The sequence below is a fragment of the Callorhinchus milii genome, unplaced genomic scaffold (assembly GCF_018977255.1).
Source record: "Callorhinchus milii isolate IMCB2004 unplaced genomic scaffold, IMCB_Cmil_1.0 Scaffold16, whole genome shotgun sequence".
NCBI classification, from domain to species: domain Eukaryota; kingdom Metazoa; phylum Chordata; class Chondrichthyes; order Chimaeriformes; family Callorhinchidae; genus Callorhinchus; species Callorhinchus milii.
Window position 1 is genome coordinate 3546182 of NW_024704757.1, and position 15455 is coordinate 3561636.

A 15455-nucleotide genomic window follows, 5' to 3' on the forward strand; every position below is an offset into this window, starting at 1 on the left:
AATCCCAGGTCTCTCATTTGCGAGGCAAGTGCTTTAACCACTGAGCAACAGGACTTTACAGCAATTCACTTTACAATATATTCTGTGAAGCACTTTGACACCTCTCAAAGATGTGATAGGGCTCTATATCAAATGCAAGGATTATCATTATTATTATTACATTTGTTATGGCACCTTTTATGTCAAGAGGACACCCGAAGCACTTCACAGGACATGCTGTAAAGTGTAGTGTGACTTTGTGTTTTGTGGGTAACTGCGGCAGCCAATTTTGTGCAATTTACACTCAGAAATGCCCCACAAACAGCCAGAAAGTGAGCAACCAATTTTATTTGGTGAATTTTTGGCCAAGACACTTGGAGAAATTCCTTTCTCTTTTCGAATAGTGTCACAGGTGTCCACCTAGGCAGGCACAGATGGGAGCTCGGTTTCACGTCTATCCAAAGGATGAGTTGCATCATATGAAGTGGGAAAATGGTTTTGTTCTGGTCCTTACCCCATACTACTCCTGTGCTTTTATTGCCACGCTTTAGAAATAAAAAGAGAAAGCTGCATATTTGTAGATGGACTTATTACTAATATTGTCCTTAATGTAAGAGCACAAGTTCAATGCACATCCAACATAAAATACTCAAACAATTTAATGAAGAATTAGCCGAGGAACATGATTGTAATAGTAATAATAATAATCCTTGCATTTGACATAGCGCCTTATCACGGCATTGAGACGTCTCAAAGCACTTCACAGAATATATTGTAAAGTGAATTGACGGTGTATTTTGTGGGCGAAACACGGCAGCCAATTGCACACAGCAGCGTCTCACAAACAGTCGAGGATTGAGTGACCGAATTATTAAAATAATAAGTAAAATAATTTGAATCTTGGTAACTATTGTGAGTAGTCCCATTGTTACATGCCCACCCATAACCACAGTGAGCCGATGAGGGAACAAGCAAACTCACCCTCAATTCAACGCATGGAAAATTAAGGACGTCTACTTGATCCAGGCTGTCTTCTGAGTTTGGACCATCTCAACCCAGTTCTCAGTGTGTGTGGGTTTACAGCGCACAGCTAGCACAATTCACAGTTACACAGAAACTGCAGGCAAAGATGGTGTGATAGTGAAAATGTCAAACGTCTGGCTAGTGGGCGTGACCCGAACTACACCTGAGTTGGTTTCGTGCAAGCATTGGCTAAAGAAAGAGAGAAAACATGCAATTTCCTGTTCACAGGCTTATGAAGCAAAAAAATCATAATATCGAAGCACACTTTGGTTATCATTATAACTATATTTAATGGCAAATACATCCACTTATTATGCAGCATGAAACGTAATATAATGTGATGAGTGTCACTGTTCTTCACAGTGATTCACTCCACTCTGAAGAAAATCAGTCTTGTCCAGCCATTCTCCAGATACCCAGAGGAGCATATTCATCCAGGACATCAGTGTGTCAATTTCATGACACCAAATACTTCTCTATTGGGGCTGTAGCTCAGAGTTGACCTTGTTTTCACTGGAGAAACAAAGGTAGAGTTTGAGGTCTTTATAATGCCGAGACGGTGAAAACTGCAAGGAAATTATCGGACCCACATTGTGAGCATGGATAAGCTGTAGGTATAAAATCAACAAGGTTCCGTATATAGTACATGAGAAATTAGAAGGATGTTTTTCCTTAAAGAATAGGAGACACGTGGAACATACTCTGAACCAAAGCAAATGGCCCTATTCTATTAGGAAATTGGGATGTGTCTGATTGGGATTAGATTCAGAGGTTGTGGAGACAGTGGGAGGAATGAGATGGACGAATATCAGTTCCTACTGGGTTAATGATCTGAGTCACAAGGAGTCAGATGGAGTCTGTGGCTCACTGTGACCCAAGGGATCCTCACACAGAGGATACTGTTCAAGATTCTGCACCTCACCTTCAAAGTCCTCCATGGCCTTATTCCCCCCTAACATCTGCGACCTCCTAACCCCTTACTAACCAGCCCGCTCCCTCTGCTCAGTGGGCTCCGGCCTGCTTCATGTCCCCCACCTCGCCTGCCCCACCATTGGCGGTCGGGCCTTCAGCCACTCTGCCCCCACCCTCTGAAATGCCATCCCGCAGTCCCTCCGCCTCGCCCCCTCCCTTGCCTCCTTCAAGACCCGTCTCAAGACCCTCCTCTTCGACGGTGTCTTTGGTCACCCTCCTTCCCCCACCTGCTCCCTTGACCCCATCCCCACTCCACTCCTTATCTCCCAGCTCCACTTTCTTGCCCCACATATCACTGACATCATCAACCTGTCCCTCTCCTCTGGCTCTGTCCCCATTCCATTAAAAACTGCCATCATCACGCCCACCCTGAAAAAACCCTCCCTTGATGCGTCGCAGCTATCAAGCTACCGGCCCATCTCCAACCTCCCCTTTCTCTCCAAGGTCTTGGAAAGAGTTGTCGCCTCCCAACTGCGCTCTTTCCTTTCCACCCATTCTCTTTTTGAACCCCTTCAGTCAGGTTTCCGTGCTGCCATAGCACAGAAACTGCCCTGGTCAAGGTCACCAATGATATCCTGACCATCTGTGACCAGGGCTCCCTCTGTCTCCTCGTCCTCCTCGACCTATCGGCAGCATTCGATACGGTCGACCACGCTATCCTACTCCACCGCTTGTCCTCCCACCTCAACCTTCAAGGCACTGTCCTTGAATGGTTTAGGTCGTACCTTTCTCACCGTCTTCACTTTGTCTCAACGAATGGCTTCTCCTCCACCCCCCGTACTGTCTCATGTGGTGTCCCTCAGGGCTCTGTCCTCGGTCCCCTCCTCTTCACCCTCTATATGCTCCCCCTCGGTGACATCATCCGCAGACATGGAGTTAACTTCCACATGTATGCGGATGACACCCAACTCTACCTTTCCTCCTCTACTCTCAACTCCACGACCACCGATGTCCTGACAGCTGCCTGTCCGACATCGAGTCCTGGACGAGAGACAACTTTCTTCAGCTCAACGTGCGAAAAACCGAGGCCCTCCTGATTGGCTCACGTCAGCGCCTCCGCACCTCAGGCGCTGACACCATCAGCATCCAAGGCTGCACTCTCCACCTCTCAAAGCCAGTCAGGAACCTCGGCGTTTTGTTCGACCCTGAGCTGTCCTTTCTCCCTCACATCCGCACCACAACTGGCACCGCCTTCCATCACCTCCGGAATATCGCCAGATTACGGCACTACCTCACCCCTCACGCTGCTGAAACCCTGGTTCACGCCTTTGTCACCTCAAGGCTGGACTATGGGAACTCTCTCCTCGCCGGCCTTCCCGCCACCTCCCTCCACAAGCTGCAGGTCATTCAGAACTCTGCAGCTCGTGTACTGTCCCGCACCAGGCTTCGGGACCACATCACTCCCACCCTCGCTCGCCTCCACTGGCTCCCCATCCCCCAGAGGATTGATTTCAAGATCCTCATCCTCACCTACAAGGCCATTCACGGCCTTGCTCCCTCCTACCTCTCCAACCTACTATCCCCCTACCTACCTGCCCGTACCCTCCGTTCCTCTGGCTCCGGTCTGCTCCACGTCCCCCGCCCCAACCGCCCTACCATCGGTGGTCGGGCCTTCAGCCTCTCAGCCCCAGGCTCTGGAACTCCATCCCCCAGTGCCTTCGCCTTGCTTCCTCCCTTTCCTCCTTCAAGGCCGGTCTCAAAACCTTTCTCTTTGACCGTGCCTTCAGCTCCCCTCTCGACTCTCTTCCCCTCCTCGCTCCCTCCCTTCCCTCCCCTCACCCTGACCATTTCCCCCTCCTTGCTCCCTCCCTTCCCTCACCCTGACCATTCCCCCCTCCTCGCTCCCTCCCCCCCCCTCACCCTGACCATTTCCCCCCTGCTCGGGTCATGACCCAACTGTGCAGCGCCTTGGGACGTCCTCCTGACGTGAAAGGCGCTTTATAAATGGAATCTTGTTGTTGTTGTTGTTATTGTTGTTGCCCTCCACTCTCCCCGACCCCAATCCCCAGCTCAGGTCCTAAACACTGATTGTCCAGCGCCTTGGTATGTCCTCCTGAAGTCAAAGGCGCTTTACAAATGTAATTTTGTTGTTGTTAGACTATGAGCTCAAAGTCTTAACGTGGGGTGAGCACGCAACCTTGTGACCCAGAGGTCAGAGCAGGAGGCACTGCTTCATCCACAAGATATATACAGTCAATTCACTTTAATTGGTAGAGTCCTGTAGCTCAGTGGTTAGAGCACTCGCCCTCGCAAGTGAGATACCTGGGTTCGATTCTCGACAGGGTGAAACGTTGGGCAAGTTTCCTTACTCCACACGCCTCTGCTTACCTAGCAGTAAGCAGGAACCCGGTTGTTAGTTGTTAGTTTCAGCTCCTTGGGACGTCCTCCCGACGTGAAAGGCCGTCTATAAATGGAATCGTGTTGTTGTTGTTGTTTTTTTCCGGGGGGAGTATTGTTACCCCTTCAAAAAAAACAACAGTAATAATTTGGTCTCTCAATCCACGACTGTTTGTGGGACGCTGCTGTGCGCAATTGGCTGCCGCGTTTCGCCCACAAAACTTACAGTCAATTCACTTTACAGTATATTCTGTGAAGCGCTTTGAGACGTCGAGAAGATGTGAAAAGCGCTATATCAAATGCAAGGATTATTATTATTATTATTACTGAGCACCCAACACCTGATCTGTTGATTTTGATCTCTTATTTCAATGTTGATAAATACTAAGAGTTTCTGGGTGAGTTCTGACACGTTTTTCCTTTTGGTTGTTTCCTGTTGGTTTTCTTTAGGATGTGTTGCCAAGGTGGGGCTGCCAGCCTGGGATAAGTGGTTGTTATGAGCTGGCAGGTCTACACCAGACTCCTGAACAAAACTCCTGCACTGTTTCACTGGAAAGAGAAACCATTGGTTGCGGGGAAACGACAGTCAGAAAGTGAAACTGATTACGATTGTATTTCTAGCCGGGAGCCAAAGTTATCAGATTTATTAGTAAGACACAGACACAGTCAGACGTTACTGGTAAAGCAGAAGCCAGGACTGGATATTTCAAACCGGAACTGAAAGCTAATAGCTCCAGGATTAACACATTGTACCAGTGAAAGAGTGTAGAGAACGAACACAATTCATGGTTAGCATGTAACACACACAGACGCACACTGTGATCAACCAGACTCAACTTTTTCCAGTTCAGGTGGATAAGATCTGCTGTCTGTAACCCTCCTGGTTTGGTTAGCAAAGGTGCATGAGGTCAACCTCATGGGGTGGGGGGAGGGGGTTATTTAAAGGATAGCAAGTGGGGGTGTCATTGGAAGCTGCTTTCCTGTTTAACAGGAGAAGACAGAGAAAAAGGTCTATTTTCCACCCTGACCCTGACAAGTCAGAGTGACTGACACAAAAAAAAGGGCGTTTTGAATTGGCTCTTTCGCCTTCAAAAAACGGCTGTTTTACGATAATAATAATAATAATAATAATCCTTGCATTTGATATAGCGCTTTTCACGTCGGGAGGACATCCCAAAGCGCTTCACAGAATAGACTGTAAAGTGAATTGACTGTATATTTGTGGGCAAACGCGGCAGCCAATTGCGCACAGCAATGTCCCACAAACAGTCGTAGATTGAAAATGACCAATTTATTATTGTTTTTTTTTGTTTTGGAGGGATTATTATTTGGAGGGATATTATCAATATGTAAAAACAAAAGTGTTTAAGGGTAGATATTGACCTAGGACTTGGTGTCCAGCCAGAGCCACACAGTCACATAACCACCAGCCCAGCTTCAAGCAAAACAGGAACAGTTTGCTTTCTTTATATCTGCATAGACAGAGAGGGTTAATGTGGTAGTTTGAAGCGATGGCTCCTCAATGCCTGTTAATTCAGTTCGCTCCAATTATGTGTATATTTAGACTGTGGGTTCCACAAGCCTGTGCAAAAAAAAACAGCGTTATGCATCTGCTGAACATGTGTTTTAAGGCTGTTGGCATTTGTCAGGCGAATGAGCAGTTTAAATATAGACATAAACCGTGTGATTTGCATGTTGCAACAGAAACAGCTACATTTTGCCCCAAACTGTCTTCAAAGATGAACGTCAATGGCTTTTTTTGGAGGGTCTTTTTTTCACGCTTCCCGTGAAATATATTATAAACACAATATATTTTGGGTTTCCTGTTTGGGTTCCTATGATAATTCTGCTAATAATCTCCTCACCATCAGACCTCTGCTTTGAGGTTCAATTACAAAGTATTCTTGCTCTGTGCTTTGAGGGTGAAAAGAGAAAAGGCTTTACTCCTGCTGTTCTAGCCAATAATTCCTCAAATAAAACAAATTAGTCATCTGAGTGGAGTCCTGGAGCTTAGTGATTAGAGCACTTGCCCTGGCAAGCAAGAGAATCTGGGTTTCGATTTCCAGTCAGGGTGAAACATTGGGCAAGTTTCCTTACTCCACACGCCTCTGTTTACCTAGCAGTAAATAGGAACCGGGTTCTTAGTCGATTGGCACATCATTTTTCCGGGGGTAATAATCCCTTCAAAAAACCCCAATAATAATAAATAAATAATACTAAGTTGGTCACTCAATCCACGGCTGTTTGTGGGACACTGCTGTGCGCAATTGGCTGCCGCGTTACGCCCACAAAATACACAGTCACTACACTTTACAGTATATTCTGTGAAGCGCTTTGAGACGTCGAGAAGACGTGAAAAGCGCTATATCAAATGCAAGGATTATTATTATTATTAATATTATAGATGACTAATTTGTCACTATCCTCCTTTGGGGTATGGGAGGAGTAAGTGGGTCTCCTTGGAGCTGAACCACAGTATTCCAGGGCACTGCTGCTGACAGCATAGTCGGTCTGGCTCATCGACCGGACTTGGAAAGGCAGACCAGTAACTGAGGACGGTGATTTTTCCCATTCAGCTCCCATTATCCCTACGAGCCAAAGCCCTAATGGATGGTCCTAGCTGGACATGTAGCGGGAAAGCTTACCGGACAGTGCTCTCAATGGCAAGCTATGGAGTCCTGCAGCTTAGTGGTTAGAGCACTCAACTCTCAAGCAAGAGGACCTGGGTTCGATTCCTGGGCAGGGCAAAACTTTAGGCAAGTTTCTTTACTCCACATGCCTCTGTTTACCTTAGCAGTAAGTTAGCCAGCTGTTAGTCGATTGGCGGATCACTTTTCCAGGGGGTAATAATCCATTTAAAATAAAAAATAATAATAATAATTTGGTCACTCAATCCATGACTATTTGTGGGACACTGCTGTGCATAATTGGCTGCCGTGTTTTGCCCACAAAATATACAGTTGCTGCACTTTACAGTATATTCTGTGAAGCCCTTTGGGGCGTGTCGAAGATGTGATCAGGCGCTGTATCAATTGCAAGGATTATTATTTATTATTATGCAGTTTTAGCTGGATAGACCCCAGCAGTTACCCCAAAGCATGCTCTGGAATGCTTAATACTCTCCATGTATCCCTACAGGCAGCAAATGTAAATTCCGTTCCAATTCCTGTATAGGTGGGATCAATGTTGCCAAATTGGATGTGTTCGGCCCAGTTGGGCGTTTTCTTTGGCTATGTGTAAAAAAACGTTTTTGGGTGTGTGTGTGTAATAAAAAAAATAAACTTAAGCCTGCAACATGTGTTTTTCCCCGCCTTTGCAGATCTTTTCTTACACAGTTTCGAAAGCACGCACCTAAATTGGCCAACTGCTATCCATGGTAGGCAATGAATAATATTGGGCTAATTTTAGTCTTGTCATTCAGTTGACTTTGGGCTACAAATGTATATTAATTTCTGGCAATTCTGAGTGGGAGGCACGGAGCTCTAAGTTTGGTTTGGATACTCTTAATCATGGGTGAGGCGTTTCTTTGTGTGTCAGACACCTGGCTGACCAACAAAAAATGATCATTTATTTCAAGATTGTTTGTGGGATTTTGCTGTGTGCAAACTGGCTGCCTGATTGTCCCACCAAATAAAGTCACTGGACTGTATAGTAAACAACCTGCATTTATATAGCACCTTTCACATGGATAGCATCAGAACCCTTAACAGTAAAACAGTAAATTCACTTCACATTAAATTCTGTGAAGTGCTTCATGAAATCCTTCCGATGTGAAAGGTGTTATATCAAACGTAAGGTTCATTTATTATGGACATATAACAACAACAACAACAACAAGATTCCATTTATAAAGCGCCTTTCACGTCAGGAGGACGTCCCAAGGCGCTGCACAGTTGGGTCAGGATATAACAATAATAATAGTAAAAATAACTTTCATATAATCAATAGGATGATCAAAGATCTGAAAAATATTGATAGAAAAATGCGTCTGAAGGATGAAACAGAAGCTCTAATAATATCAACACAAGACCAATCTATTTCACCCTGATATTATGAAAATAAAATTTTAAAGAGAAAAATTTATCCAAAATGCAGCATATGTCATCAAGTACCAGAATCGGTGTTGTTGTCATGTCCAGCCCTTAGCACAAACAGAATTTCTGGTTATAATAATAAATCATAATAATCTTTGCATTGATATAGCACTTTTCACGTCTTCTAGACGTCCCAAGCGCTTCACAGAATATGCTGTAAAGTGCATTGACTATATATTTGTGGGTGAAACGTGGCAGCCAATTGCGCACAGCAGTTTCCCACAAACAGTCATGGATTAAGTGACCAAATTTTTTTTTGAGAGAGATTAGTACGCTCGGAAAAGCGATCCGCCAATCTATTAACAACCAGGTTCCTACTTACTGCTAGATAAACAGAGGCGTGTGGAGTAAAGAAACTTGCCCAAGTTTTCGCCCTCTGCCGGGAATAGAACTCAGGTCTCTCGCTTGCGAGGCGAGTGCTCTAACCCCTGAGCTACAGGACTCCATAATAACGTAGATGAGACATAATAAAGTAGTTAAAGATATTCAGTGGACAATTTGTAAACACTTTGGTATTGATGTAAAGAGCAACTTACAAAAGTGACTTCGAGAAACAACATCACAGTAATCTGGGATTCACAAGTACTTTATATAACAGACAGGACAATGAGCTATAATAGACCAGATTCTGTGCGCAATCAGCTGTGCGCAATCACGTTTCACCTACAAAATATTCAGTCAATTCACTTTACTGTATATTCTGTGAAGCGCTTTGAGACGTCTTGAAGATGTGATAAGGCGCTATATCAAATGCAAGGATTATTACTATTATTATATTATCATAAAGAATCAAATGGATTGTGCACGTAGTACTGTTGACGTGGCTATTATCCCAAGTGATTGCAATGTGAAAAATAAGAAACTAGTGAAAATCAGGAACAATATTGGTCTACAAATTGAATGCAAAGTCTGTGGCATATAAAACAATCATAGCTCCTATAGTCATCGGTGCAACTGGGACTGTCAATAAAACTATTCAGAAATGGCTTGAAAAATTACCTGCTGAACAAAATATCAACCTTCTGCAAAAGGTAGCCATTTTAAGAAGCTCAAATATATTATGAAAAGTAACTTCCATTCATTCGTGAAGTCCTGTAGCTCAGTGGTTAGAGCACTCGCCTCGCAAGCGAGAGACCTTGGTTCTATTCCCGGCAGGGCGTAATGTTGGGCAAATTTCCTTACTCCACACACCTCTGTTTATCTAGCAGTAAGCAGGAACCCGGTTGTTAGTCGATTGGCAATCGCTATTCTGGGGCTAATAATCCCTAAAAAAAAACAATAATAATTTGGTCACTCAATCCACGACTGTTTGTGAGACACTACTGTGTGCAGTTGACTGCTGCGTTTCGCCCACAAATATACAGTCAATTCACTTTACAGTATATTCTGTGAAGCGCTTTGAGACGTCGAGAAGCCTTGAAAGAGCTATATCAAATGCAAGGATTATTATTATGTGTAAAGTGGAAGTGTTGCTTGTCTTGCTGACCATCACTGAAAAACACTTAGAAACTACCTCAACAGAATGATTTAAACTGTAATAACATAAAAATAATTATAAACAACAATAATTAATAATAATAAATAATTCTTGCATTTGATATAGTGACTTTTCACGTTGTCACAACGACTCAAAGCACTTCACAGGATATATTGTAAGATGGTTTGACTGTATTTTGTGGGTGAAATGCAGCCGTCAATTGTGCACAAGCATGTCCCACAAACGATTATGGAGTGAGCGGCCAATTTTATTTGGGGGAATTTGTTGGCCAGGACACGGGTAGGGAGAAACTCCCTTCTCTTTTCAAACAGTACCATGGGATCTCTTATGTCCAGCTGAACAGGCAGATGGGACCTCGGATTAATGTCTCATCCGAAGGACGATATGTTCATCTTCTGTATGAATGTTGGTAGATATCAACAACAGTCTGCATTCCACATCATTAAAAATTGCTGACTGAACCATTGAACTGAACATTTCTTAGATATTTGATAAAAGGCATGAATTTCAAATTCTTTGACAAGTTCCATTACAGTAAATATAGTAGCAAGCCAACAACAACAAAATTACATTTTTAGAGCGCCTTTCACGTCAGGAGGACGTCCCAAGGTGCTGGACGATCAGTGTTTCAAACCCGAGCTGGGGATCGGAATTGGGGAGGGTGGAGGGCAGAGGGGGAAAGAGGGTTACCAAAGGCATGGTCGAAGAGGAGAGTCTTGAGACGGATCTTGAAGGAGGCAAGGGAGGGGTGAGGCGGAGGGACTGCGGGATAGAGTTCCAGGAGGTGGGGGCAGAGTGACAGAAGCCTGGTCGCCGGTGGTGCGGCAAGTGAGGAGGGAGCCTATTGAGCGGAGGCAACGAGCAGGTTGACAGGGGGTTAGAAGGTCGCAGAGGTCGGGGGGAGCAAGGCCATGGAGGGCTTTGCAGTTGAGGACCAGGATCTTGAACTGTATCCTCTGCGTGATGGGAAGCCAGTGGAGTCGGGCGAGGATGGGGGTGATAGGGTCATGGAGCCTGGTGCGGGAGAGGACACGGGCTGCAGAATTCTGGATGATCTGTAGCCTATGGAGGGAGGAGTTGGGGAGACAGACAAGCAGGGAGTTTCCGTAGTCAAGTCTGGATGTTATGAATGCGTATATGAGGGTCTCGGTGGTCTGCAGCGTGAGATAGAGGCGAAGCTGGGTGATGTTGCGGAGGTGGGGGAAGGCAGAGCGGGTCATGCCACAGATGTGGGTTAGAAAGGATAGTTGAGGGTCAAGCAAGACTCCAAGGTACTGGACTGGCTCAGTGAGGTGGCGTGTGCAGGTGGACAAAACGTCATTTGTCACTTTGACCAAAGCTGTTTCTGTGCTGTGGGCGGCATGGAGACCTGAGTGGAGGGGTTCATGAAGGGAATGGCAGGAGAGGAAGGAGTGAACCTGGGAAGCAATGATTCATTCCAAGACTTTGTAAGGGAAAGGGAGGTTGTAGACGGGGCACTAGTTTGAGAGCAGGGATGGATCCAGGGAGGGTTTTTTAAGTTATAGGAATGATGGCATCCGTTTTTAAAGGGTTAGGAACAGTGCCAGTGAACAGGGAGAGGTTTATGATGTCTGTGAGTAATGTGGATAACTGCCATCCCACAAAATATAAATTGGCTATGTTGCCAACTACGTGTTGATCCATCAGATGTCAAACTGTCATTATAGTCCCGGACTCTGCCAACCCTCTCTCTCTTAGTCTCTCGCTATATTTTTGCCTATGTTTCTCCATTTCTATGCTGCGTGAAGGTAAAATAAGATAAATATTAAATGTGTACCTTTGACGCTGGCCTGAGGTCCGATCCTAACCAAAAATAATCAAATTATGAGCATGTGTACAATTATGCAGAGGTATTTAGAGTTCAATTGGTGTCTCAAAGCAACAAAACTACGCACAACTCACAATCTGTTTTGCTGGGATCGGGCATTTATGAGTATTTATGAGTGAAAATCCATAAATGCCGACTTTAGTGGCCCTGAAAAATGGCTGTTTTTCTCTACTCCAGGTCTGGTAAGACCCAATTCACACTCAGATTTGCTCGGAGTCCTGAAGGTAAAGCTAGCACACAGAAGGCTGACTCTTGGCGACCTATTAACTGAGGCAGAGAATGAGTGTCCTGCATTATTGAGCCTTCCTGTTTGCTGAGGCCTTATCCAGGGAAGGCAGAATCCAGTCAGAAGGCAGGCTTCTCTTCCGTGCCCTATTTCCAGCAATGTAAAAAGGATTTAAGGATTCCAAGGTTATTTGACCACAGGAGGCATCACAGCCCATCCCAATTCTGTGCTCATCCACCATCCAATGAACACTTTGTACCAGTGATCACGACAATAATTAACATTGCACCAGGTTGCGGGGAAAGATCAGGTGTAAACACGCCTCTGTTTTACCTAGCAGTAAGTTGGAACACGGTTGTTAGTCAATTGGCGGAACACTTTTCCGAAGGTAATAATTCCTCAAAAAAAAATTGGATACTCAATCCACGACTGTTTGTGGGACAGACACTGCTGTATTGCAATTGGCTGCCGCGTTTCGCCCACAAAATATACAGTCAATTTACTTTACCGTATATTCTGTGAAGCGCTTTGAGATGTCTCAAAGACATGATAAGGTGCTACATCAAAGGCAAGGATTATTATTATTATTAGCAGGGTATAGGATGGAGCAGAGCCGCTATGAGCAGCATAAGACTGGCCTCAGTGACACCCTGTGCTGCAATGGAAAGATTACACGAGTGATTTAGACAGGAAATTCCAATCGTTCATCCAGTTCGTATCTTACTGTAACAAAAACAGAGAGAGCTGGCAAAACTCAGCAGGTCAGGCAGCATCTATAGAGAAAGGAAAATGAGTCAATGTTTCGGGTCCATGACCCTTCGTCAGAACTTTGTCACTTTCCTTTCTCTATAGATGCTGCCTGACCTGCTGAGTTTTGTCAGCTCTCTCTGTTTTTGTTTCAGATTCCAGGATCTGCAGTATTTTGTGTTTTGTTCGTATCTTACTGTTACTGATTGATCTCCACTGGATTCTTGGAAAATCAAAATGAAAATATCCAGCCGAATACACCAACTGGACAGACCATGTCTACCAACCCAATAACTTCCTGTGGAATATGGGGCAATATTCTCTGAAAAGCATTACCTAACCACTGCTGCTCTTGGCTTACTTCCTCTTCTGCTAATAATAATAATAATAATAATCCTCGCATTTGTTATAGCACTTTTCACGTCTTCTTGGACGTCTCAAAGAGCTTCTCGGATGATATTGTAAAGTGAGTTGGCTGTATATTTTGTGGGCGAAACACGGCAGCCAATTGCGCACAGCAACAGCTTTCATTAAAAAAACAACTAATTTTTAGATTTCCCCTCAGCGAGCACAGGCTGCTTTATCCACACCCCCTCCCCACCACCATCGGTAGCTGAGCAGTCAGTCACTATGATGCTGGTTTAATTGTTGTTGTTACTATTCCCATAACCTCTGGAACTCCCTAACCCTATCCCCTCTCTACTCTCTTCCCCCTTGCTGTACAGTGTACGACCCTGCCAATGTACAGTGGTCCGAGTCACTAATCCTACACGAAGGTCGCTGTATGAATAAGTGCTCCAAGACGCTACCCCAAGTAAAGGGCGCTGTATAAATGCAAGTTGTTGTCGTTGAATACAAGTTATTGTTATCGTTTTAGTTTCTGACGGAAGGAATTATGTGAATCCATGGAGACATATAACTGAATTGTGCTTTGAACCTGGTGTTGGGCATTCTGGATTAATAATATGATTTTTGTGTATCTGTTATGCAATACAAGAAGGACTTTGTTCCGAGATTAATTTCGTTCTGTCATAGCCTCGGTTCATAAACTGCTCCCAGATATTTTCCCAAAAGAACCCCCTCTCTAAGCAAAAAAAACTCAAACGTTACCCTTAAAACATTTCTTCACCGTTTGCATCTTATTTGTAAGATGGGCCAACTATTAAAAACATGATTTCCACATCAAAAAAACTAATAATGCTTGCACGTACTCTAGAGCAGTTGTGATGTCTCAAAGCGCTTCACAGGATATCCTGTCAAGTGGATTGACTGTGTATTTTGTGGGTGAAATGCGCTCCTGAATGGAACATTTGCTTATTGAATGGGGTAAGGATCAATTAGACTGACTTTTACTGTATCTTTAATAGAATTCTACCGGGAAATTCTGGGTGACACTATCAAAACTGGAAAGTACCACTACGTAAAAGTACTGTTATGATTACGGGGGGTTGTTGTTTCTGTACCTCTTTTCTCATAATAATATGGCATTGCAATGTGCAGAATCTGTGGGCTATGACTTGTAAATCGTGATTCAGCAGCCAAGTGTCTAGACCCAACGGTGGAGCGCACAGGGTCAAATCCTTTAATGTGGTTACTGTCATCTGATTTGTATCATGGCCTGTGGGAAGATGAAACTCTGATCTCATTTTCCTGTGAAAAAACAAAATAGCAAATTTCTGCTGAGAGCTCCAATGGTCATTTCATTTGTTCGGGTTCTTGTGTCTTCCGGCTCCATATACCACCATTGGCGGTCGGCCCATCAGCCTCTCTCTCTGCCCCACCTTTCGGAACTCCATCCCATAGTCCCTTTGCCTCGCTCCCTCCTTTGCCTCCTTCAAGGCATGTCTCGAGATCCTCTTCTTCAACCAGATCTTCGGTCATCCTCCCACCCGTAGCCTCCTGCCCTCCACCATTCCTGATTCCAAACCCCTGCTCGGGTTCACATCCCTGACTATCCAGCGCCTTGGGACGTCCTCCCAATGTGAAAGGCGCTGTACAAATGTAATTTATTATTGTTGGTTATCTGTCTAGTCCCTTCCAATATCGATTCTGCCCCACCCTCTCTCTCGCACACTGTCTCTCCTTCTCTCAACTACTCTCTCACTGCCCCTCTTCCCCCACATTCTCTCTGCTCTCCTCTCCCGCTCTATCTCTCTCTCCCCTCTCACTCTTTCACCCTCTCTCAATCACTCTGTCCTTCTTCTATCTCTCACACACTCTCTCTTCCTCTCTCATTTACACTCTCTATCCCCCACACACACTCTCTCTCTCCCCTCTAACACTTTCCCTCACTCTCTCTCGATCTCACTCTCTCTGTGTTCTCCCCCTATCCCCTCCCTCTTGGTTTCTTTCTCTCCCCCTCTCTCGCCCTCTCTTTCTCTCAATAAGCTGCGTGAGTCACTAACTGCAGAGGCAGGAGCCGGCGGTTGGTAGCAATGCGATGGATAAGAAGACCTGCGTGCTTCCTGACACACTGCAGTAATGGCCAGTAGTATTCCCACTCCCCGCACTGTGTCCTCCCAACCGTTGGCTCCTGCCACTCGCTGCGAGAGGACTTTTGCCAGGGAGGGAGGAGGCAGGCTACCTGCAGTTGGGAATGGTCTCGGGTCGGATGAAATCATCCACCGGGCTGGATGAGGCCCACGGGTCGCCTATTGGACCATGCTGTTTTCCACCTTGCACCCTCATTTTTTTTTTAACAAGCCTCTTATGTTGGCACCTTATCAAAAG